The following is a 25,533-nucleotide window of genomic DNA, read 5'->3' on the forward strand; positions in this document are numbered from 1 at the left end:
TTTATGAGGGTTGATTACAGATCAAAATGCCACCCTCCTGCTTGCCTCCCTATCCTACCCCACCAGCCAAGAGAGGTCTGTCAACAAACCAGGGAACAAAGATGGAAGAAAGGCCCAAGCTGCATTCCTTGAAAGTGGGGTTAGATTCTACACTTTGAAAAAACCTCAGAGCCTGAACCTCTTTGCTCTCAGAGTAGCCAGGGTGTAGCTCTCAGCCTCTTAATAAACATGTCCATCTCCCCCCCACCACCACCACTAGGCACTAGGGTTTTCTCTGCCCGGCATCTATTTTCAGCCCCCATAAATCATATCCCATTGTTTCAGGCAATCTGAACTCACACTTAATAAGCCATCAACCTCACCCCTCCACCACCACCCCAAATTTCCCTCAGGGAAAGACTGTTTCAAGGAAGAAAGGAAATTCTTCATTAGGGCTGGATTTTAAAAGCAAGCTTCCACACAAAACCAGAAAACAAAATTGGGTATAAATACCATCAAATAACCACTTATGTCTTTGGTTAAAGCGCTTGCCTGTGATTCTCAGGTCCAGGTGTGAGCTCAGTGAACATCCGAAGGAAGCAGAATTTGAACCTAATGCTAAATGACATATGATCCTGCAGTTCACGACCATTTAAGTGCTGCAGTGGCTAGATTAGATTGCTCTGATGCAGAATTTCTCCGAAGTATAGGTTACTAAGAAACGTAATATTGCTTGAAAATGTATTTAGGTGTGTTCATCCTTCTCACACCAACACACTCATGGATCTTATTCATAACCAGGCTTAAGCTAACACAATTCTCCTATTTTCCCGGGAGAGGTAGGGAAACAAGAGGACATATATCTCATGTTCCAAGATCAAAAACTGGATCACAGCACTCATAGCATCAAGTCTGCCAAACCAGAGCTCTGGGTATGTACAATTCTTAAAGAGCTAATTTAATGGAAAACAGCCATCTGGGGCTGGAAACCTTTATGACATTCTGGAAAATGTAGGAGGTTTAAAAGGATTATGCAGAGTGACGTGACTTTGAAAATTCCCAAACTCTTAACCAAAGCCTAAATGAGAACACGTTGTTAAATTTAACTATTCCAAAACACGGCACAGTTAACTTGGACCCTGCGAGCCCAGCTGTAGCTCAGGGTGTCCACACTGCAGCCTGCCTGTAGGAGGTTTGCAGACCACTCCCTGCTGAGAGAGTCCAGCCAACCCAAGCAGCCTACCAGCAGGCTGCAGCACCATGTCCAGATCCAAGCCCAGGCACCAGCCAGGGGTCCCTTGGGCCTGCCCTCCTATGGTTGAATAACAATCAGGGAGAGCCACAGGAAAAGCCGCATCATGCCCAGTACGGCCACTCCCTGGTCCTCAACAACACCGGTTGCACACTCTTCCACACACAAAAATGGTGTGCAGAAACAAGGGCCTGCCACAGAAGGCTGCTGAGCAAGGAACAAAAAGCATCAGGGGACAGGTGGAAACTGCTGGTTGGTCTCCACCCCTCCCGGAGGGCACAGGCCACAGAGGCCACAGAGCTTCTGCAGGGTTAAATAGAGACGTTTTAGAACCACCTCCGGAAAAAGAAGGCAGTAAAGAGGACCTCCGGCAGCCTCAGCTGCCAGCACTCCTGCGACCTCCAGATATCAGGGGCTTGACCATGACCATGGCGGTAAGCTGAACACACATGAAAGTGCCTTCTGGCGCAAGAGCATACACCTTAACGCTGCTAAACTTGTCCTTTCACTCTTCTCCGCTCTTAGCAAGTGATCCTGAAAGGCACGGACAAAGTTTCTCAGATTAACTAGAGAAAACACGAGCCAGTGAAGACGCCCTGGGTGGCCTCTCCAGAGGCTCTCACTGGGCCTCCCTCCAAAGGCTACCTGCCCCACCCCTGGCACCTGGGTAAGGCTGCTCTGGGGCCATCAATACAGAATGACTTACGCGGCCCCCCCCCCCCGCCCCCAGCCGGCAACACACACAAGCCGCGTCAGGTTTGCAGAATCCCTTCAACTAGTAAAGCCTAACTCAAACGCACCCCCGAGTGCGACCCCACAGGTGTGACTGGCTTGGACACTCCTGGCAAGTGAGGGAAGCCCCCCTCCCCCCCAGGTCTTTGCCAGCGGCAGGGTGCTGGCCCCGGCCTCCGCCTCATCCTCTCCACCCGCGGGCAAGTCGGAGCCGCCCCCCCGCCGCACCACGCAGTCAGAGCCCCCCACGCAGTCAGGCTGATTCTCGCACTTCAAATCCCCGCTGCCGCGGCCCCATTTGTGTGCTGACACGAACTGCCCTCGACCGGCCGGCCCACGGAGCGTCCGGAGTTCTCCCGGCCCCGCGCTCCCGCCTCCCCGGGCCGCCCCCGCCCCCGCAGGCCGCGCCTTACCGCCGGTGTCCTCGAAGCGCGGGGACGGGCGGTCCAGCAGCGTGGCACTCCAGCCCGCGCCGGCCTCGTCCTCCTCCGGCTCCTGCGCGTCCGGGGCGCCGGGCGGCGGCGGGGGGCCGGGGCGCTCGTGTTCGTCGTCCGAGGAGGCGGCCGAGGAGGAGCGCGAGGCGGCAGACGTGCTGTAGAAGGGGTTCCCGCCGCTGTCCGGGCCCGACTCGCCGAACACGTCGTCCGAGATGTGCAGGCTCTCGTAGCGCGCGCGGGCCGCCTCGAGCAGCGCCGGCGCCCTCCTCCGCGCGCCCCCGCCGCCCTCGGCCATAGCCCCGGCCGCCGCCCGCGCGCCCGCCCCCCACAGCGCCTCCCAGCCGCACGCGCTGGGCCCCGGGCCCGCGCCGCGGCCCGCCGCCCCCCACCAGCGCAGCCCGCAGCACAGCGCCCGCCGCCCCGCGCCCGGCCGGCCCGCCGTCTTGGCCGCCTCGGGCCCAGCGCCCGGGGAAGCGCCCTCGGAGCTCGGGCGCCGCAGGCTGCGGGCCGCGGCGGGACGCAGGGTGCGCGGGCGGGAGGCAGGGGCTGCGGCCGGGCCCAGGCGCCGCCGCTACTGCCGCCGCTACTGCCGCCGCTGCGTCTCCTCGGCTCCCACCGCGTCCCCGCGCGCCCTCCCGCGGCACCCCGCGCTCCCCGGCCGACCTTCCCGGGCGCGAGCCGCCAGAGGCGGGCCCCGCCTCCTCGCACCTCCGGCCCGCCGGCCAATGGGGAGCCAGGCCGGGGCGGGGCCGGCGTGAGGCTCGCCCCACCTCCCTCACCGGGGCGGGTCGAGGAGAGCGGCGGCGGCGGTGGGAAGGGGGAGGGAGGCCGGTGGCTTCCTCGCCTGCAGGGACGTGCGGCCCGGGACGGCCACCCGCAGGCCCCGCGCTGCCCCACAGGGAGAAGGGAGAAACAGAGTGGGTGTCAGGGGGGTGGGGGGAGGGGACGCAGCCGGGTCTTCCTGCCGCCGCAGCCGGTTCTTCCTGCCGCCGCAACCAGCTCACGGAGCGTGAACGCCGCGTTCACCGTCCCCTTCCGCAGTCGGCGCCCGGCGCCGGGGAGCTGTCCGCCCTGGTGGTTCTGAACTAGGCGCTGCGGAAACTCCAGGTAGGCGGCGGGCCCGAGGGTCACAATTCCCGCGGCTGTTGCTGCTGCTGCGGCTTCCGTGGTCCACAGCGGGCTGCGCCGCGAGCTCTTATAAGCACAAGGGCTGTCTGGCTTCCGGGAATCTTGCTCTAATAAGGAGCCGGCCTCGCCGGTCCATTTCTGGGGTCAGATGTTAACTCAGTCTCGTTTCAGTTCCCCTGTAATTTGAGGGGCGGCAGCATCTGGTTTTAGTCATTCCTCTCGTCTTTGACGTTTGACATCTTTTAAACTCAAAATATTCATTACCTCCCAAATATTGATTACTCTAACACCACTACTGCAACATCTTCACTCATACATTTGACACACTCGTCTATTAAAATATAGCACAATCACCCAGGCTTCAGTGCTCTGATAAACAATACAACAGAAAGGTTTCACCCACCCCTCTGCCTTGGCCAGGAGTGTGTGGCACTCATTCTGTTGATGGCGATACATATGATCAGTCTGTTTCTTGTTCTTCTCTCCCTCCCACAATAGTGCAATAAGTGACAATGATGGTAATTGGGCCATAAAGTCACTTGCACTCTGAAATAAAATAAATCCACAGAGATGTGAAGGACTTACAAATCCTACTGGGTATTAACTAAATAATGATTACACGAAAGGGAAAGGCATGTTGCTATTTCTAAGCATGCATAAAGGATGAAGATGTTAGGACCACCAACTAACCACCAACTAAGGTCTAACAGCAGGCCGGCAGCTTCTGTTCTTGCCCTTCCCTCTCAAGCCCCTGTTTCCTCCTCCCAAACCAGAGCCTCTGTACTGGCAAGAATTCGTGATAATCACTGAAAGACGATATAAAAAAAAGGAAAGGATTCACATGACATTGCTTTTTATATGGATTGGCTGACACATGTGAAATTGTTTGCAAAGCATTTCAACTCCGTTGGAAGAATTATGCCACAGAAAAGAACTGGTTTCCAACATATCTATATATAGTGCTAACCAGCGAAAAATTTTGAAGAAGAGTACATGCAGATAATCAGACTTGAAAAGGTCAATGACATACAGATTGAAGATGCAAAATAAGACTCCATTGCTCAAGTTCGAATTCTGCAATTAGGAATTCTGTAATACTCCTGTAAGATGTAATGATATCTACTAAAAAAACAATTGAATGGGATCTAGAGAGTGAAATCTATAGGCAAGAATTCCTTCTCTTCTCCAGGTAGCCAATGAAAAAGTCAGCAGCTAAAATGAGTGTGTATTTTAAAAAACAACGGCTTGCTTTGTTACCCATAGGAAGCACAAAGTAGAGCAATAACAGTTACAAGGATGGACACTGTCTTCCATTATCCCAAATTTGCATTTGTATGGTGCTAATCCCAAAGAAACCATAGAGCCTTTGTGCTTATGAGCTCACAAGTGCTTGTGGCTCACACAGCATGCAACATTGGGGAGAGGATTATATGGTCACAAAAGAAACAGACTGAGAAATCAAATTGTTATCCAAACCCTTGCCAAACAATGGATGTTTAGCAGCAAATAGATGGCTATGTCAGTTTAGAATCAAGTGTTTAGCAACCAAGTGTTACTTTGTTTAAGCAAGTGTTTCCAACCAAGAACAATAAAAATATTTCAGCCGTTTAAGAACAGGTGGCTGATTCTCCTTGTGGAAGGAGGGGAAGAAAGGGAAGAAAACAATTGGAAAACAAAAAACCAAAAAACTTTCCCATCTGCTTGGCAACCTCATACTTGATGCTACCATTGTGGTTCTATATCATTAACTTTTATAAGTAATGTTATCTGTGAGGATAATTATAGAACCAGTATTATACTGAGATCTTTTAACTTTGAGTCATTTAAATACATCTTCCAAATAATATAACTTTGTAATATAATTAAATAATTTTAGATTAATACTGAGCTTTTGGGGGCGCCTGGGTGGCTCAGTCGTTAAGCGTCTGCCTTCAGCTCAGGTCATGATCCCAGGGTCCTGGGATCGAGTCCCACATCGGGCTCCCTCCTTCGGGGGGAAGCCTGCTTCTCCCTCTCCCCCTCCCGCAGCTTGTGTTCCTGCTCTCGCTATCTCTGTCTCTGTCAAATAAATAAATAAAATCTTTAAAAAAAAAAATACTGAGCTTTTGGTTCATAGTCTGCACAAAAAGCTCCAGGGTAGTAAGAGCAATCCATTTCTGTAGTAGATTCCTTAGGTTTTGTTAAGCCAGAGGTTCATGCTTTTATGAAACTGGGGCTAATAGCCATATTTCATTGAGTCTTGGCCTCCTTTCCTGGTATGTTTTAATAAGAAAGAAAAAATGCTACCATTCAAACTATGATACAGTGTTTTCTTTTCATTAATATTTTAATTTAAATGTATTGAAAAAGTTCTTTGGTAAGTATTTAGACAGATTTTTTTTTTAATTTTATTTATTTATTTATTTATTTGACAGAGAGAGACACAGCGAGAGAGGGAACACAAGCAGGGGGAGTGGGAGAGGGAGAAGCAGGTTCCCTGCTGAGCAGGGAGCCATATGGATCCCAGGACCCTGGGATCATGACCCAAGTGGAAGGCAGATGCTCAACGACTGAGCCACCCAGGTGCCCCATATTTAGACAGATTTTTATCATGTATCACCTTAATGCATACATAAAAATAAGTAAAATAGCTGTATAATGTTTTTCAGAACTTCACGTTCAGAATCTCACTATTCTTATTTACTTTCTGAGAGTTTTCAATGCCCAGATTTTTCCCACAATATGTTCCTCTGAGCCACCCAGAGCTTCTGTCATGCTACACTTAAAAAATTTTTATTATTGACATATAGCTGACATTCAGTGTTAGTTTCAGGTGTACAACATAGTGATTTGACAATTCTATACATTACTCAGTGCTTACCACCGTAAGTGTATCATTGCCTGTCACCATACAAACTTATTACAATATTATTGACTATATTCCCAGTGCTGTACTTTTCATCTCCAGATGAGAACAGGAAATTATTTTATTTATTTTATAACAGGAAATTTGTACCTCTTAATCCCCTTCACCTATTTCACCCATCCCCCATCCACCTTCCCTCCCACAACAACCAGTTTGTTCTTTGTTTTTTAAGAGTCTGTTTCTATTTTTTTCTTTGTTCACTTGTTTCATTTTTTTAGATTCCATATAGAAGTGAAATCATATGGTATTTGCCTTTCTCGGTCTGACTTATTTCACTTAGCATAATATCCTCTAGATCCACCCATGTTGTCACAAATGGCAAGATCTCATTCTTTTTTATAGCTGGGTAACATTCCATTACATATATATACCATATCTTTATCCATTCATCCACTGATGGGCACTTGGATTGCTTCCATATCTTAGTTATTGTAAATAATGCTGCAATAAACCTAGGAGTGCATATATCTTTTTGAATCAAGAGTTTTTATTTCCTTTGGGTAAATACCAAATAGTAGAATTATTGAAGCATATGGTAGTTCTATTTTTAATTTTTTGAGGAATCTCCATATTGTTTTCCACAGTGGTTGCATTCCTACTAACAGGGCACAAGGGTTCCTTTTTCTCCACATCCTGGCCAACACTTGTTCTTTCTTGTCTTTTCTTTTTCTTTCTTTTTTTAAATTTATTTGAGAGAGAGAGAATGAGAGACAGAGAGCATGAGAGGGAGGAGGGTCAGAGGGAGAAGCAGACTCCCTGCCGAGCAGGGAGCCCGATGCGGGACTCGATCCTAGGACTCCAGGATCACGACCTGAGCCGAAGGCAGTCGCTTAACCAACTGAGCCACCCAGGCGCCCCCTTTCTTGTCTTTTCAATACTAGCCATTCTGACAGGTATAAGGTGATAGATGTCCCTGTGGTTCTGATTTTATTTTCCTGATGACTAGTGATATTGAGCATCTTCTCACATGTCTGTTGGACATCTGTATGTATTTTCTGGAAAAATGTCTATTTAGGTCCTCTGCCCATTTTTTAATTGGATTATATGTTGGGGTTTTTTGGGGGGGATTGGTGTTCTTTACATATTTTGGCTATTAATCCTTTATTAGATTTATCATTCACGACTATCTTCTCCCATTCAGTAGGTTCCCTTTTGGTTTTGTTGTTGGTTTTCTTTACTGTGCAAAAGCTTTTTAGTTTGATGTAGTCCTAATAGTTTATTTTTGCTTTTGTTTCTTTTGGCTGAGCAGACATATCCACGATTATGTTGCTAAAGCCAATCTCCAAGAGATTACTGCCTATTCTCTTTTAGGAGTTTTATGGTTTCACATCTCACATTTATTTACTTATTTTTTTAAGTAAACTCTACAACCAACGTGGGACTTGAACTCACCACCTCAAGATCAAGAGTCGCATGCTCTATGGACTGAGCCAGCCAGGCACCCCTCAGATCTCACATTTAGATCTTTAATCCATTTTGAGTGTCTTTATATGTATGGTGAAAGAATGTGGTCTAGTTTCATTCTTTTGCCTGTAGCTGTCCAGTTTTCCCAACACTGTTTTTGAAGAGACTTTTTCCCGTTACATATTCTTGCCTCCTTTGTCGAAGATTAATTGACCATGTAATTGTGTATTTATTTCTGGGCTCTCTATCCTGTTTCCATTAATTTATGTGTGTATTTTTCTGCCAGCACCCTCCTGTTTTGATTCCTATAGCTTTGTAGTATATCTTGAAATCTGAGATACTGATACCTCCAGCTTTGTTGTTCTTTCTCAAGATTGCTTTGCATGCTACCCTTCTTATAAAAGTACTCTGAGGTCATCCAAGTTGCTGCCCCTCCATTCTGCATGGTTTGATGCTGGTGGGGCTTTGTTTTTATTTTCTTGCCTTATCCAAGATTTTCATATAATAACCAGTTTATTTTCCTTCTTCAAATGGTCATCAAAAGGCCTGTGGCCTGGCATGCCAAGGGATATAGATGGTCAGGCATGCCCTCGGAATAGTAACCAAATGGCACAGAATCAGGCTATAGTAACTTTATAGGGACTTCCACCTGCTCAGCACCAACTATAAGACAATTCCTGACGTTGGAGATGTGAAAGAAAATGGGAGGGGAGGGGCATCTTAGAATCCATAAAATACGGTGTATTGCTTCCTGTTGGTACTTTTACAATTTTTGATTTTGCAAATGGCCAAGCTGCTGCAGGGAACAAAAATGAACAAAAGTCCTAAGGTGACAGAGACTGATCTGACCAGCCCTGTACCACACAGGCTATGTGTTGCTGGACCACTATGAATGGAGAAGGCAGAGGTGAGTCAGGACTGTTGTTCCTTCTCCCTACTTTGCCTTCATCACCCCCAAGGAGGGGGCCAGAGCCAAGGAGAATCTCCTGGAACTGAGACAGGGGAGGGGAAAAGAAAGAGCTGAACCATGCCACAGCTGCTGAACCATGACCAACATATGGGGAAGAAGGTTGGAGGCAAATGTGCTTGGCACACTGTGACATTTGGAGTCCTATCTGACATAGAAGCTTAAGGATCCAACCTTGCTCAAACTGATTTTATATGATGAATTTATCTACTAGTCAACCCAGAAATGCAGAGAATGAAATAAGGCAATGCTATAAAAAACTCTTGGGAAAAATCTCTCTTAGGATTGAGATTCTTTGATATTTCCATTGATTGATTGATTGATTCATTCATTCATTCATTCATTCAACAATTATGTACTGAGTACCTATTATGTGTGTCAAATCCTCTTCTGGGCACTGAGAATAAATCAGGAAAAAAAACCCCATTTTTATAGCACCTACCTCCAAGTAGAGGAGAGAGAATAGACAAAAAAATAAACAAATAAATATGTAATGTGTCAGCTGTTGATAAGGGGTAAAAAGTAGAGGGACAGAAATTATGTTGATTGTGCTGGTGCTGGTGCCGGTTGTGTGTGCGGTCAGGGGAAGTTACCCTGATAGGACATTGGCAGATCCTTGAGTAGATTCAGAGAGCAAGACAGGTGCATTTAGGAAGAGAGAACAAGTTTAACCCCTCAGGGGAGGCACACACTCGCTGTACTCTATTGAACACTAAGAAGGCTGGTGAGTGGAGGCAGAGAGAGCTGAGTGAAGTGGTAGGAGATGAATTGAGAAGGAAGTTGAGTGTTAAATTTTGTAAGACTCCAGCCACTGGAGATCTTAGAGCAGAGAAATAACAAGATCTGACTTATGTCTTAAATGGGTCGCTTTCACTGCTGAGAGGAAAATAAATTAGAACAGAGCAAAGATGGAATCCAGAAGGCCAGATAGGAATACTATTACAATAACCCAGTCTATGGAAGACGGTGTTGTGGAACAGAGTGGAAGTAACTGAAGTGATGAGAACTGGTCAGATTTAGAATATATTTTGAAGATAGAATCCACAGCTTTTACCAAAGAATTAAATGTGGGCAGTGAGAGAAAGAGATGAATCAAGAATGACTCTATAGTTTTCGGTTTGAGCTACTGCAAGAGCAGCAGAGTTGGAGAAGAATAAGAGCTTGGTTTTGAACATGTTAGGTTTAACACAACTAGGTGGATCTAGAAAGCAGGCAGTGGAAGAAAGTTCAAGATCCAGGTCTGGCCTGGAGATAGAAATGTGGAGTCATCAGCAGATAGATGGTAGAAAATGGATAGTCACCAAGGACTTAGTAGAGATGGAGGAGAGGTCTAAGGATGGGTCCTGGAGTACATTCATATTTAGAGATCAGGGAACTGAGAAGAAACCCCAAGTGGAGGGGCTTGTCCTCACTCAGAAAGGATTGGAGTAAGGGGCCCATGCAGATAAATTTAGTGGGAGTCTGTGGGTCTTCTTTCCTTACTGATTTAATTTTCTTTTAAAGATTTATTTGAGAGAGAGAGTACGCGCACACACCCATGCACAGGGGGAGGGGCAGAAGGAGAGGGAGAGAGAGAATCTCAAGCAGACTCCCCGCTGAGCGTGGAGCCTGACATGGGGGTTTGATCCCATGACCCTGAGCTCATGACCTAAGCCAAGAGTCAGATGCTTAACCACTGAGCCATCCAGGCGTCCCCCTGGCCCCCCCATTTGCTTTTCTCAGTAAAGTCATCAGAAGGTCATCAAGGTATCTGATGGAAGGTGTTCAGCTCTCACTCTGCACAAAATGGCTGCACATTAGAATCACCTGGAGAATTTTAAAAGCACACTCATATCCAGGCCCTGTTGTACCCCAATTAAATCAGATTCTCTGGAGGTGGGCCTGGGCACTGCTGCGTTTTAAAGGCTTCCAGGTGATTTGAAAGTGTGGCCAGAGTTGAGAGTCCCTGGCTTAAAGGTTTGAGGAAAGAAGATGTGAAATAGTCAAAATATTTCATGAGGAGAATGGAGACTCAGTCGGTTAGAGAAACGTACTTAAATTTGTGGTTGAGAATTTAATATGAAACCTGCCAACATGGTTGCATTTTTCTCCAACTCTGTTCAGCTGTCAGGGGCAGACACGTGGGGTGGACAGAGGGTTGGGTTCTACCAAGCCCCTACCAAGGTGGGGCTTTATCAGGTATGTATGATGGGGGTTAGAGTACCAGACAGTGATTATAATGATGGGACTGGACTCTGTGTCAGCTAAGGAGGCATGTGAGAATTTGGGGGAAGGATTAAGGGCCATTGAAAAGGAAGTAGGTAGGGGCACCTGGGTGGCTCAGTCGGTTAAACATCTGCCTTCGGCTCAGGTCATGATCCCAGGGTCCTGGGATCGAGCCCCATGTCGGCTCCCTGCTCAGCAGAGAGCCTGCTTCTCCCTCTCCCACTCCCCCTGCTTGTGTTCCCTCTCTCACTGTCTCTCTCTGTCAAATAAATAAATAAAATCTTAAAAAAAAAAAAAGAAAGAAAGAAAAGGAAGTAGGTAAATGGCTTCTTCTGAGTGGTTTCTATAATTAATATTTCCTTGAAATAATTTAATGCAGCCAGACCCCTGCAAAGCAGCACAAAAACTCTGATTAGTGCTTCAACCTACCTTTTATTCCCAGGGTTTCAATCAATTGCTTTCAACAAGTGAACATTGTGAGATATTTAGAGCAAAGAAAAAAATACATATTGGAAGTTAGCTTTTTACATTCTTAGAAAATGGGATTTTGCACTTTTGTATCCTTTTTCTGTCCCCTTGCAGACATTTTCCCTCTTGAAGCACACCCAACCTCCACTCCACTGTTCTCCAATAAAAGAAAGGGATCTGAGTACCATCCCTAAAGTTCATTCGCATTTAAAGGAGAAACCCAGGCAGTTGGGGTTTTACACAAAAGAATGGATTGCTCAGTGGTAGAAACTCAGGTATTCTAAGAAACCGGGAGAGATTTTCCCTGCTAGAAGGGGGACCTTCTCAGCATTTCCAAATTCACATTCCTATAGCTGGCACTGACAGAAACAAAGTATCAATCAGACTTTCAGGATTGAATTCTATGTAGATTGTTGAACTGATATATTGTTGTAGGCTTAGTGTTAAAGCCACATCTGTCCCTCAGTTTTCTTACAGTGACAATGATGGTTCTTCCAAGATTGTCTGTGAAAGGCTGGGCACCTGCAAAACCACGCAGCATCCTGAGCCATCACCTAAGTAGAATGTAATCCGCCCTCCAATAGGAGAGAAAAATAGAGAATCACAAGAAGAAACACTCATGTCAGGGTTTTCATCAAATTTAGTGCAACCTCTCACCATTTATCTTCATTCGCAGTAATTTTTTTTATAAACACTAATGTTGAAGTGCCCTGGGTTACAATGAGCAACTCAATTATCAGAAAACCATTAGTTTCTAACATTTGTTCTAATTACTAAAGCAGAAGAGCGAGCGGACAGAGTTTAGAAAATTTTCAACAAGGCTTAAACAAGAAAGATTTTCCACTTTATTCTAATCAGGGTGACAAGATACCACTTTCCCATAACATTGGAAGTAGTTGGTATTTTTCAGAGATATCATTGGGTTCTTTATAGAAGGCTAAAGTTGGAGGTCCATAAAAATGATGATCAACTTTTATGTGTGCCTTCTATATGCCAGGAACTGGGCTAAATGGACAGTGTCTCATTTAATCCTCCAAACAAGCCCTGTGAGGTCAGTATTACTCACTGTTCTCACTCTAAGAGTGGCAAAGCTGACGCTTCAAGAGGTGAGCTCAGTTTTCCAAGTTCATACAGCTCATGTATGATGGAATCAGGACTCAAACTCAGTCTAATACCAGGTTGGACCCTTAATGGCAGCTACCATAGTTTTTTGACTGTCACCTGCTCTCCTCCCTCCGTCCCACCCGCCCCCCCCCCCACCACTCCCATCTCATTCCCATTTAGGGATAATCAGCAATACCTAAAGCACAGTGGCTGTGCATGAAGGGTAGCTACTGGGTTTAATTATTTATATCCAGGGAGGAAGGGCCGCCTCATACATTCTGCTTCAGCTCTTTCCCCTGCCCAGGAAAGTATCCATCCTTCAAACCATCAGGATTAATTGTTGTTCAGGGATGAATTAAGCTGCAGGGGTCATGTACAGTTTACTATGTCATCCATATTTCTTTCCAGAATACCTAAGTACCGTTCACTTGGAGATAAGAAGAAATGATGGGAGGGATGTTTGGTTTTTTTTTTCTTTTTGACAAAGAATTTTATTCTTATGAAGAGTTTTATGCATATGCGGCCTACAAAAGGCCAAGAACTTTAGGTGTCTTCTCTGAGCTAGTCCCATCCAGGGCGTCATTCTGTCACCCAGAGGGAACTTGTTACCCAAATAGCTACTACTTCACAGGTCCTGCCACCCTGGCCCACCATCTGACCACAAAGGAGCTAGCTCCCCCAAGGAAGAGGCCACATCAGAAGGTCCACTGGTTGTCAAATGATCCTTTATTGAAACATTTTCCTTTGTAGTTAACTAGCTGGGCATTCCACCGCACCACTGTTGATGTCATGAGGGTGGTGGCCGTCGACATTGCAGCCCACAGCCCGGGCAGTCCCAGGATTTCTTTAATGGTTCCAGAGAGTTCTCTGGCTAAAGATCGGTGTCGCATCTGTCGGGCAATATTGACAATCTCATCAAAAGTGATCTTTCCACTGTGCTTAATGTTTTTCTGCTTCTTTCTGTCTCTTGGTGGTTCCTTGAGGGCTTTGATCATCAGGGCAGAGGCAGAAGGTACCACTTCAATCTGGGCCTGTCTGTTCTGAATGGTCAGTTTCACCATAATCCTTAGACCCTTCCAATCACCGGTTGCCTTGGCGATGTCACCACCAACTTTTTTGGAGACAGACCCAGCGGGCCGATCTTCGGGGCCAGGGCAGACGTGCCACCGACTTCGCCACCGGTGCCCCTCAGATACAGCTAAGGCGTGCGGGCTGCAAAGCCACCACAGGTCGTCCAGTCCTCCCTCCCCATTTACCGATGGGAGGGATGTTAAGAGGGACTCCCAGAAATGTTTCTGGACCCATCATGATCACTATCCTTTATGTTACTCTTGGAGTCATCTTATTGGTTCTTGAAATGTATGCATTTGCCCTGGGATGACTTGGCCCCTCATAATAATCAAAAACTCCCAGGATGGGTCAACATGTTATTTCATTTGCTATGATTCTGCAGGTTGAATGTGTTTATCAGCCATTTCCTGAGAATGCTATATGGCGCGGGAGTAGGGGAATGACTAGTGGACAGAAACGTATCAGGTGAGGGGGAGTCTGTGCCATTCATGTGAAGGAGAAGGTCATTCTCCTTGGTGATGGGAATTTTCCTTCTGTTCTCAGACTACTGCCCAGCCCGGACCCATGGGGTGCCTCCTCCTTTGGGAGATAGGACTCTTGCTAAATCCTCTTTTGGGGGCCAAAAAGAAAGACTAATCAAGACTTCCCTTCTTTACATCTTCCAGCTTTGTCTCTCTGGCCAAAGACACTCAACCCCCACTCCCCCGTTTGGGCTGCCAGACTGTGGCAAAAGGCCACATGCTGGGTGTATAACCTCAGGCATGGTGATTGGACTTCACTGAACTTTAATTGTAACATCTGAAGGGGAGGTGTTGTGAGGATTAATTAAGACAATGTTAAATTGTTATCATGAAGTTGAGGAAAATCTCCTGATGGAAATGTGTTCCATCTTACCAAAATAAAGGGCAAACAGCATTTTAAATAATATTTTAATTTTATATGCATAGGTGTAAACATAGAATTCAATGTATACACATAAATATAATATATAAACACATTTGACATATATTTATATTTATCCTAGGATGCAGCACTACCCTCCTGAGCAGTGCAAGAGGGGTGGGTTTTTACAGAGAATCACCAAACAGCTTGACCCAATTGAAAGGCCAGCCTTGCACTGCTTTTTAAGAGAAAGCCTTGAGTTGGGAGGACTTTGAAAAATACTGAGAAGAACCAGTCAATTAATACTGAAAAAACACTATCCAACCACAGCTATAAACCAATTAGACATATTTCTTTAATTTTGGCTTTAGTCTCCAAAGCCTAAAGGTCCCTGGGGAAAGGGAGCAGAGGGAGAGACAGGGCCAGCTTCACTATGGGCCAGCTTTGCAGATGCGCTCAGCCCTGCCTGCAGAGGGCCCGCCCCCCCCTCCCCCCCCCCCCCGCAGGCTTTGCTCCCAGAAGGCCCCGCCCCCAGGGGGGTCCCAATCCCATAAGGCCCTGCCTTCAAGAGCCCCACCCCCAGGAGGCCCCACCCTCAGAAGGGTCCCAGGGTGAATTTAACTGTTTGGTAATTCTTCAGTTTTATTTTTGAGCTTGTGTTTTGTGAGTGAAGTGGATGGGACAGTGGAGCACGTGCATGAGCGGAGGAGACAGCCCACTATGCGTATGCACCGTTCCTTGCCTCCTCATTTTCATATACTGCTCACCCTGCGTAGTGAGCACAGCATTAAAGTGGACACCCGGTGCCTGGGGTTCAGCAAGACCAGCTGAGCACGTGACATCTATGACGGAGTCCACAAGAGCACGCTGTGCCTACCAACCAGAGCTTGCTTTGAGACCCGGCAGAAGGCAGTGGCCTCTTGTGAACAGCCCAGAACCCTGTCCTATCCTTTCTCACTCATGTTACCTCCCTGTGTTAGCCAAGCCTTATAAGCGGTGACTTAGAAGGGAAGGGAAAGAAAGGCAGCCCACTGCTCCTGGTCCTTTCAAGTTCCTTACTCATCAGTAAGCCCAGGGCGGGAGGGTCAGTGGAACATGCGTGTGTCACCAGCTGAGGTGAAGACAGCTGAGCTGGTCTGGTGCAAGATTTCCATCGTTCTGATAAGAATAGGGCACAGAGGCAGGCTCAGCTATAGAGTCCATGTGTGAATTATTTAACACTGGCATTGCACCATACAAGGATGAATGGCAAAATTCATGCTCATAATTACATTTCAAAATTTTTATTTACTTAGAATGACATTAAATGCAAAGAGAAAATAGCAGCCATGACACATCAGAAGAGAGACCATGGAGGAAATGAGCTTTCTATTTTAATACCTTTAACAACACTTTGTCCATGCTTTCGAACAAAGGGCCCTATATCTTCATTTTGCACCGGGCCTGCAAGTTATGTGGCCAGCCCTGGGAACAGCTGTGCAGTGTCTCATTGACGAAGTGGGGTGAATGTCATGAGCCTCCTGCCCTGACACAGTAGCATCACACAAACCCCTCAGGCTGAAACAGAACTTTAGGATAAAGTTCACGGGAGGTCCTCAAATTTCTGAATCATAGGTAGTCTGTGTGGGGTGCCATAAACAAAATATCAACATCTGGGTGTCTTAGGCAACATACATTTTATTTTCTCACAGTTCTGGATGCTGGAAATCCAGGACCAAGGTGTCAGTAGGGTTTGAGTCTTCAAAGGCCTCTCCCCTTGGCTTGCAGATAGCTGTCTTCCCAACTGTGTCTTCAGATGATTGCCCTTCGGTGTGTATTGTCTGTGTCCTAATCTCCTCTTCCTGTAAGTACACCAGTCATATTGGATTAGGGCCCACCACCAATGAGCTCATTTTCCCTTAATCACCTCTTTAAAAATCCTGTCTCTGGATACTGTCACATTCTGAGGTGCTGGGTGTTAGGACTTCAACATAGGAATTTGGGGCCGCCGACTGAGCCCATAACAATAGTCAAAACTGGATCCAAAACAGAAATTTAGACCCATTTAAAAATGCTAAAAGTATATTTGTTTTTGTGCACCTTAGTTGGTAGCCTGAGATGTATTTGCAACCTTCAAGGGAAACATCCTTTGGAATGATCAAAGAGAGCTTCTATGTAATTCCACACATCCACAATTAAAACAAAGCCCAGAGCTTTCTAATCTGGAATTTGGCCATTTTGTGCTCAGTTGCACACAAACACTAACAATAATTAAAAAGGCACATTGTGGCCAATGACATGTAATGAACATCATCTCTCCTCTACGGAGCCAAAAACTTAATTAGGTTTGGACAACTCAGTAGAGTATGATTAAAATAAACATCAGCAAGATGTCTAAAGGTTCAAGTCCTCTGCCTGGTACTTTTCTGCCAAAACAAAAAAAAAAGTTATGAGGACGTACCACCGATGTAAGCAAATTTTTGATAAATTATAGACTCTACTACTGTACTAAATTATTATGTGCATTATAAATGATATGAAAAGGTAAATATTTAAATGGATGACATGAAATACAAATAAAACTTCTAATATCCCTGCCCCTTACTGGACTATTTCTCAAACTCACTTTGGAGAAGACTTTTTAAAGATTTATTTATTTGTTGAGAGAGAGAGAGAGAGACAGAGAGCACAAGTGCACGTGTGAGTGGGGGAGGGGCAGAGAGAGAGGGAGAGAAGCAGACTCCCCACTGAGCACAGAGCCCTTATTAGGGCTCAATCCCATGACCCTGAAGTCATGACCTGAGCCAAAATCATGAGTCAGACGCTCAACCAACTGAGCCACCCAGGTGCCCTGGAGAAGACTTTTTAAAAGAGAGATAGGACACTTTGATTTGTACCACTAATTCCTAAGATTAATCTCCAAAGTGGGAAGATAGAGATGGTTTTTAAAAACATCCACAGTAACTATTTAAAAAGACAGGAGCCGTCAGTTAATGCTCTGCTGATCTGTGATGCATCCGTCCGAGTCTGAATGTACAACTCTAGGACCAGACCTCTCACCCCAGACTCCCCAACCCAAAGCTTTAAAAATAGATTTCACTTAAAATTGATATCATTGCAAAATTCTTTTAGCCATTAGTGCTCCAAAAATCAAAGTCAATGTTTGCAGTCTCCTTCCAGGTTAACAATACTGATAAACCTAGGGGAAAATACTGAACTTTACTGGGAGGATGAAACAGAATCATAGCATATGGCAAAAAAATTAGTTTTAGAGAGCTGTTCGTCACCCAGAGGGCTTAAGGTAGAGAAAAAACCAAAAGGATGTAGTGACCCAAAAATTGTCCAAGTTGTGTAATTTGACCCAGGAACTTCTGGGTGGAGAGGAGAGCATTGTGTGGGGGCAGAGCAAGAGGGAATGAGAAGTCCATACACGTGTGTGAACAGCTCTTCTCCCATCTCCTGTGGGGGAAGAAGGGATCGGATTTACTCCAGTAAGCATGGTGATGAGTTGGTGAGGTAGGTTAAGGAAAAAATATATATATTATATATATATTATTAATTTGTTGACTCCAAAGAGGCAATTTATTGCTTATTATGACAATTTTTTGATAGATGACATAAATCTGCCTTCTTCGTTAGGAAAATCAGTACGTTATACCAATTTTCTGAAAGATGGAAATGAAGTACCTCCTTCCAGCAGGGTCATACCTTATTGTACTAGTTTTGCAATAGAGCCCAACTTTTATAGAATGTACATGTTCCTCAATATAGAAGACATTTGCTCACGTTCATGGGAGAACATTCCCAAACTTGGTCCAGGTTGTGGATGCCTTCACTATTATTGGCAAGGCATAACAAAGAGTTTTTCTATAAATGATATGTGGTCATGGAAGGAATCAGCACTGCAATTTGTGGCTGATTTCAAAGGCTCTAAGAGGTGGTGGATGCCCAGGCAAAGCTCTGACTCTTGCAGAGGAAGCAGGCTTAGAAGAGATAGCAAAAAAGAAGTTAGAGAAATCCCCAAAATCTCCTGCTGTGGGATTATTGGCCATTGAGCTTGAGAAAGACTATGGTGAAGACCTGAAAGAGCATCAAATCAAACCCCTGGACACTGGAGGTTGAAATTGACATAAGCAGCACTGTCCCTGTTCTTGACCCGAGGCCATAGGATGACAAGCTTTGCTTTTTAGAAGTGGCCTTATGTCTCTGTAGCGCCCTATAAAGAAATTTATAAAAATAAATGCTGAGAGTGTAAGCAGAGCTCTCCTTGACAATTTCCTCATCCTGTAATGTCACCTACCTTCTCTGAAGATTTATCAGGAGCCAGGCTTCTTAAGTTTTGTCAGCTCCGAGTGTCCACCTCCCTTGGTGAGTAGCATTGCAGGAAATTGCCTTTATTACAAACTTCTATCTGCATTTTCTCTATTAGATTCATTTGTTGATGTCTGTTATTTGCTGTGCTGTATTGCAAATGTACTATTGCATGCTAAGTCTACATGCTGTTGAATACAGAGCAGGCATATTGATAGGTGATCAGGAAACAATGTTGTAAACAATTTATATCCCCTGAGTTTGTTACTTACCTGTTGGCATTGCACTGTGTTCTGGTTAGGTCTTAGTAAGTTGTTTGGGATTTTCTGTTGACATATAATGTATAATAAATTTTCCCATTGAAAATAATGGGGCAAAGGACTATTTTTGTTGTTATTCAGAGCATCTGAGTTTCAAGAATGGATTAACTAATGTTAAGTGGGAGATGTCTGTGTATTGTTCTGCTTTGATTATGCAACAAAAATACGTTGGATAAAGGAAAGACCTTTTCACCCAAACAATTTCTAAAATAAACTGCTTCTAGACAAAGAGCTGCTTTTCTGATTCATATACCAATTGTATCTTTTTTTTAATTTATTTATTGAGAGAGATAATGATAGAGAGAGAGCATGAGATGGGGGGAGAGTCAGAGGGAGAAGCAGACTCCCCGATGAGCAGGGAGCCTGATGCGGCACTCGATCCCGGGACTCCAGGATCACGACCGGAGTCGAAGGCAGTCGCTTAAACAACTGAGCCACCCAGGCGCCCCCAGTTGTATCTTAAAATGGAAAACGAGACACTACTGATATTAGAGACTAGCTAAATTTGATCTTTTGAAGTTGATTTGTTGATCATATCTTCTGAGATTTGTTTGCTGAAAACAGAACGGCATTTTGAGTTTCCAATGTATATGTGCTTTCATAGTGTCACAATCATTTTAAAAGCTAGTATTCATTGATCATTAATAAGTCAAAAAATATTACACAGAAATAAGTTGGGAGTTACTGCAAAATGGTCCACTAGTCGAGCTATAGCGTTTACTCTCAATGATATGGGGATTTAGTTGGTGTATAAATTACCTACCTGTTATGTACATATTACTTCACATGATACTTATTACTTTAAATTTTTATTACATATTACTTTGAATGTTTACAAATTCTAAGTCAAAACACTTACAAAGTGTGCAAAATACAAATACTAAATTTAGTAAAAAATAATTTGGGCCAAGAATACAACTGTGCTGCAAATGTGCATAGAAAACGCAGTAGATTAAAGGAAGTTACTTAAAACATATTTAGGACATTTTATATTCCCCCTTCTATGCCTTATTATTTTGTATTTTGAAACAATCACAAACTTAGATAACGAGGAGCTTTATTTTCCTAAACCATTTGAGAGTTCATTAATAACGTGAGTGCTCTATCACTCCTGCACACTTTACTGTGGATTTCCTACAAATGAGAATATTCTCCCACATAACCACATTGCAAGCATCAAAATCAGGAAATTTACGTGGATATATAACTATCATTTCATCCATAAACTCCCTTCACATTCCGGCAATTGTCCCAATAATCTATGATGAATGCATGCATTTGCAGTCTGTCTTAGTCTCCTTCAGTCTGAAACAATGTTTCAGTCATTTCTTGACCTTCGTAAACTTGGCACTTTCGAAGATTACAGACCAGTTATGTTCTGGAGTGTTCCTCAGTTTTGGTTGGTCTGATGTTTCCTCATGATTAGATCCAGGTTATGTCTCTTGACAGAAATAACACAGAAGTGACTCTGTTCTCATTGCATCCTAGGTGGCATAAGATTTTGGTTTATCCCATCATTGATGATGTTAATTTTGATCACCTGGTTAAGGTAGACTGTTCCAGTGTTTGCTGTGAAGTTATACTTTTCCCTTTCAAAATTCAGAAGTGTTTAGTGGGGTGGTATTTTAAAACTATTTAAATTTACCACCCCTCATCAAACTTTAGATTTATTATTTATTTTAATATTTGTATGGACATACATTTTCCTATTTTTAAATGAATTATAATCTGTTACCATCATTATTTATTGTGATGATTATGTTGTCTCCAGTCTGACCAGTAGGGGCCCCTTCAAACTGACTTCTGTGTCCTTTTGACAAGTACTCATCATTCTTTGAACACTTCAATATAACAAGATGTTCCAAGTTTATCTTGTATTTTCCTACCCAGACCTAGAATCAGTTAACTTCTCTTGGTTCTTTTAAGTGGAAAAGGGAATTTAGAAGCCAAGATCTGAACCCTAGGTGTGCTCATTGCCACTGAGATGTCATTGTTTCCAAGCAAGTTAGTGAGCAGTATTAAATATATGTATGTGTATGTGCACACACATATGTTTGTGAGCATACTTATACACATTTCCATCTGTGTTTACTTCTATGTATCTATATATTTTGGACTTGAGTTCATACAATTATTTTCAATCCCAATCCAATATACAGGTCTGATTCTAGCTCTTTTCCCCCTTCCATATTTGTAACTTACTCCAAATGTAAGAAACCTGGCTCCCATTATCCTTAATATACTTACACAATTTGACCAGTTCCCCTGTATGTACCCAAACTTGCACCTCCCCTGCCAGATTCCCACCTCACCTCACACTGACTCAGATTCTTTGTGCTACACTGCCCCCACTCATACACTCTCCTGTTCAGACTCTGATGACCAGCTGGGCTTCCCCTCTGTGGGGATTCCCTCTTTATCCCATGCAGGCTCTGACTCCCAGCACTGGGCTGCCTCTCCAACCCCACCCCATGTGGGTACCCTCCTCACCTCACTCCGGCCAGAGGCTCCATGCCAGGCTGAGGTGACAGAGGAACACTCTTTTCACTCTATTTGGGCTCTGACACTTCACATCAGGTTCTGCGCATTCTTTAAACTTGGTGAGAAATGATACAGAAAAAAAATCTTTTGAACTACGGGCATTTTGTATACTATCCAAAAACTATGTAACTATTTTCAACTTCAATGAAATGTTGGAGTGTATTGAAAACACATTTACCAAACATAAATTTGAAATTTTATTGGATACACAGTTGATAGGTTGAATTGATATCCTCATCCTATGAAGAGTTCATTACATAGTTTTGTTTTAGAAATTCTTAATGTTTAATAAAGATATAAATTCTAGATTTTAACCAAAGGTAAACTTAAAAAAATCCACTTTTAGATAACATGAACAAGTGGAAAAACATTTCATGCTCATGGATTAGAAGATCAAATATGGTTAAAATTTCCATACTACCCAAAGCAATACACAGATTTAACACATTCCCTATCAAAACACCAATAGCATTTTTCACAGAACTACAACAAACAATCCTAAAATTTGTATGGAACCACAAAAGCCCCTGAAGAGCCAAAGCAATCTTGAAAAAGAAAAACATCACAACTCCAGACTTCAAGTTATATTACAAAACCATAGTCAAAACAGTATGGTACTAAAAAAAAAAACAATATGGTACTGGTACAAAATAGACACATAGATCAATGGAATAGAATAAAGAGCCCAGAAATAAACCCATGATTATATATATGGTCAATCAATCCTCAACAAAGGAGGTAAGAATATGCTATGGGGAAAAGACAATCTCTTCAACAAAGGATGTTGGGAAAACCGGACAGCTACATACCATAAACAAAAATATACTCAAAATGGATTAAAGACCTAAATGTGAGACCTGAAACCACAAAAATCTTAGAAGAGAACACAGGCAGTAATGTCTCTGACATTGGCTGTAACAACATTTTTCTAGATATGTCTCCAGAGGCAAGGAAAACAAAAGCAAAAATAAACTATTGGGACTATATCAAAATAAAGAGCCCTGCACAGCAAAGAAAATGATCAACAAAATGAAAAGACAACTTACTGAATGGGAGAAGATATTTGCAAATGACATATCTGATAAAGGGTTAGTATCCAAAATATATAAAGAACTTATACAACTCAACACACAAAAAAAACCAAATAATCCAATTAAAAATGGGCAGAAGACATGAACAGACATTTCTCCAAAGAAGACAGGCAGATGGCCAATAGACATCTGGAAAGAGGCTCAACATCACTCATCCTCAGGGAAATGTAAATCAAAACCACAATAAGATGTCATCTCACACCTGCCAGAATGGTTAAAATCAAAAACATAAGAAACAGCAAGTGTTGGTGAGGATGTGGAGCAATAGGAACCCTCATGCACTGTTGGTGGGAAAGCAAACTGGTGCAGCCACTGTGGAAAACAGCATGGACTTTCCTCAAAAATTAAAAATAGAACTACCCTACAATCCAGCAATTGCACCACTGGGTATTTACCCAAAGAAAACAAAAACACTAATTCAAAGAGATACATGCACCCCTATGTTTATAGCAGCATTATTTACAATAGCTAAATTATGGAAACAGCTCAAGTGTCCATCAGCTAATAAATGGATAAAGAAGATGTGGTAGATATAGATATAGATATAGATATAGATATAGATATATACCATGTGGTGTGTGTGTGTATACATAGGTATATATTATATATGTGTATGTGTGTATATGTGTATGTACACACATACACATATATATAATGGAATATTACTCAGCCATAAAAAAGAATGAAATCTGCCATTTGCAACAACATGGGTGGAGCTAGAGAGTTTAATGCTAAGTGAAATATGTCAGTCAGAGAAAGACAAATACATATGATTTCATTCATATGTGGAATTTAAAAAACAGAACAATGAATAAAGGGGGGGAATAAAAGAGAGACAACCCCCCTCCCCAAAAAAACACAAAAAAACAAAACCGAGACTCTTAAATATAGTGAACAATCTAATGGTTACCAGACCAGTGCGGGGGGAGGGCGGGGGCGGGGAATGAAACAGGTGCAGGGGATTAAGAGCACGTTTATCATGATGAGCACTGAGTAATGTATGGAAGTGTTGAATCACTATATTGTACACCTGAAAGTAAGATAACACTGTATGTTAACTACACTGGAATTAAAATAAAGTTTTTTAAAAATTAAAAAATTAAAAACCCACTTTAAAATTTATTTGCTCAGGACTAATTTGGCATAACATTTTATGTAAAATTAATATCATTAGCAAAGAGTTATAAGAACCAAAATTAAATGTCCATAATGATTCCAAAAGCATCGAAGGGATTCAGAAGTGTTTTGAAGAAAAACACAGCCAATATTTATAAAATAAATATTATTGGTGCTAAACAAATTGCAGAGTCTCTTACATTGATGCCAATTTCTCTCATGTAGGAAATATGAGAGAAAGGATAACGAAAATCCATATCGTCTCTGAATCCCAAGACCATCCCAACTATAATACAAAATTCATTTGAAAATTTCTTTTTTAAAATTATTTATTTATTTATTTATTTTAAGATTTTATTTATTTATTTGAGAGAGAGAGAATGAGAGAGAAAGCATGAGGGGGGGAGGGTCAGAGAGAGAAGCAGACTCCCCACCGAGCAGGGAGCGTGATGCGGGACTCAGTCCTGGGACTCCAGGATCATGACCTGAGCTGAAGGCAGTCGCTTAACCAACTGAGCCACCCAGGTGCCCCTGATATAGTCTTTTTTAAAATTTTTTAAAAAAGATTTTATTTATTCATTTTTGAGAGAGAGAAAGAGCACAAGCAGGGGATGGGGAGGGGCAGAGGGAGAAGCAGATGACCTGCTGAGCAGGGAGCCCAAGTTGGGACTTGATCCCAGAATCCTGGGATCATGACCTGAGCTGAAGACAGACACTTAACCTACTGAGACACCCAGGTGCCCCCCAAATTTTTTCCTTTTTTTTTTTAGAATTTAAATTCATTTTAATTAATATATAATGTATTATTGGTTTCAGAGGTACAGGCCTGTGATTCATCAGTCTCATATAATACCCAGTGCTCATTACATCACATGCCCTCCTTAATGTCCATCACCCAGTTACCCCATCCCTCCATCCCCCTCCCCTCCAGCAACCCTCAGTTTGTTTCCTATGATTAAGAGCCTCTTGTGGTTTGTCTCCCTCTCTGGTTTCATCTTGTTTTAATTTTTTCCTCTCTTCCCATATGATCCTCTGTTTTGTTTCTTAAATTCCACATATCAGTGAGATCATATGATAATTGTCTTTCTCTGATTGACTTATTTTGCTTAGCATAATACCCTCTAGTTCCATCCACGTCATTGCAAATGGCAAGATTTCATATTTTTTTGATGGCTGCATAATATTATATATATATATATACACACACCACATCTTCTTTATCCATTCATCTGTCAATGGACATCTTGGCTCTTTCCACAGTTTCGCTATTGTGGACATTGCTGCTATAAACATCGGGGTGCACGGACCCCTTCGGATCACTACATTTGTATCTTTGGGGTAAATACCCAGTAGTGCAATTGCTGGATCATAGGGTAGCTCTATTTTCAACTTTTTGAGGAACCTCCATACTGTTTTCCAGAGTGGCTGCACCAGCTTGCATTCCCACCAACAGTGTAGGAGGGTTCCCCTTTCTCCTCATCCCCGCCAACATCTGTCATTTCCTGACTTGTTAATTTTAGCCATTCTGACTGGTGTGAGGTGGTATCTCATTGAGGTTTTGACTTGTATTTCCCTGATGCCGTGTGATGTTGAGCACTTTTTCATGTGTCTGTTGTCCATTTGGATGTCTTCTTTGCCAAA

General features: G+C 43.5%; 1 pseudogene; it reads right to left on the reverse strand.

The window, feature by feature from the left end:
• Positions 1 to 13,280: 13,280 nt before the first annotated feature.
• The window catches only part of LOC115937040 (large ribosomal subunit protein uL11 pseudogene), an 85,477-nt pseudogene continuing 73,224 nt past the window's right edge, over positions 13,281 to 25,533 (reverse strand).

This window comes from Leptonychotes weddellii, chromosome 6 (genome assembly GCF_054177405.1).
Source record: "Leptonychotes weddellii isolate Sample4059 chromosome 6, ASM5417740v2, whole genome shotgun sequence".
NCBI classification, from domain to species: Eukaryota; Metazoa; Chordata; class Mammalia; order Carnivora; family Phocidae; genus Leptonychotes; species Leptonychotes weddellii.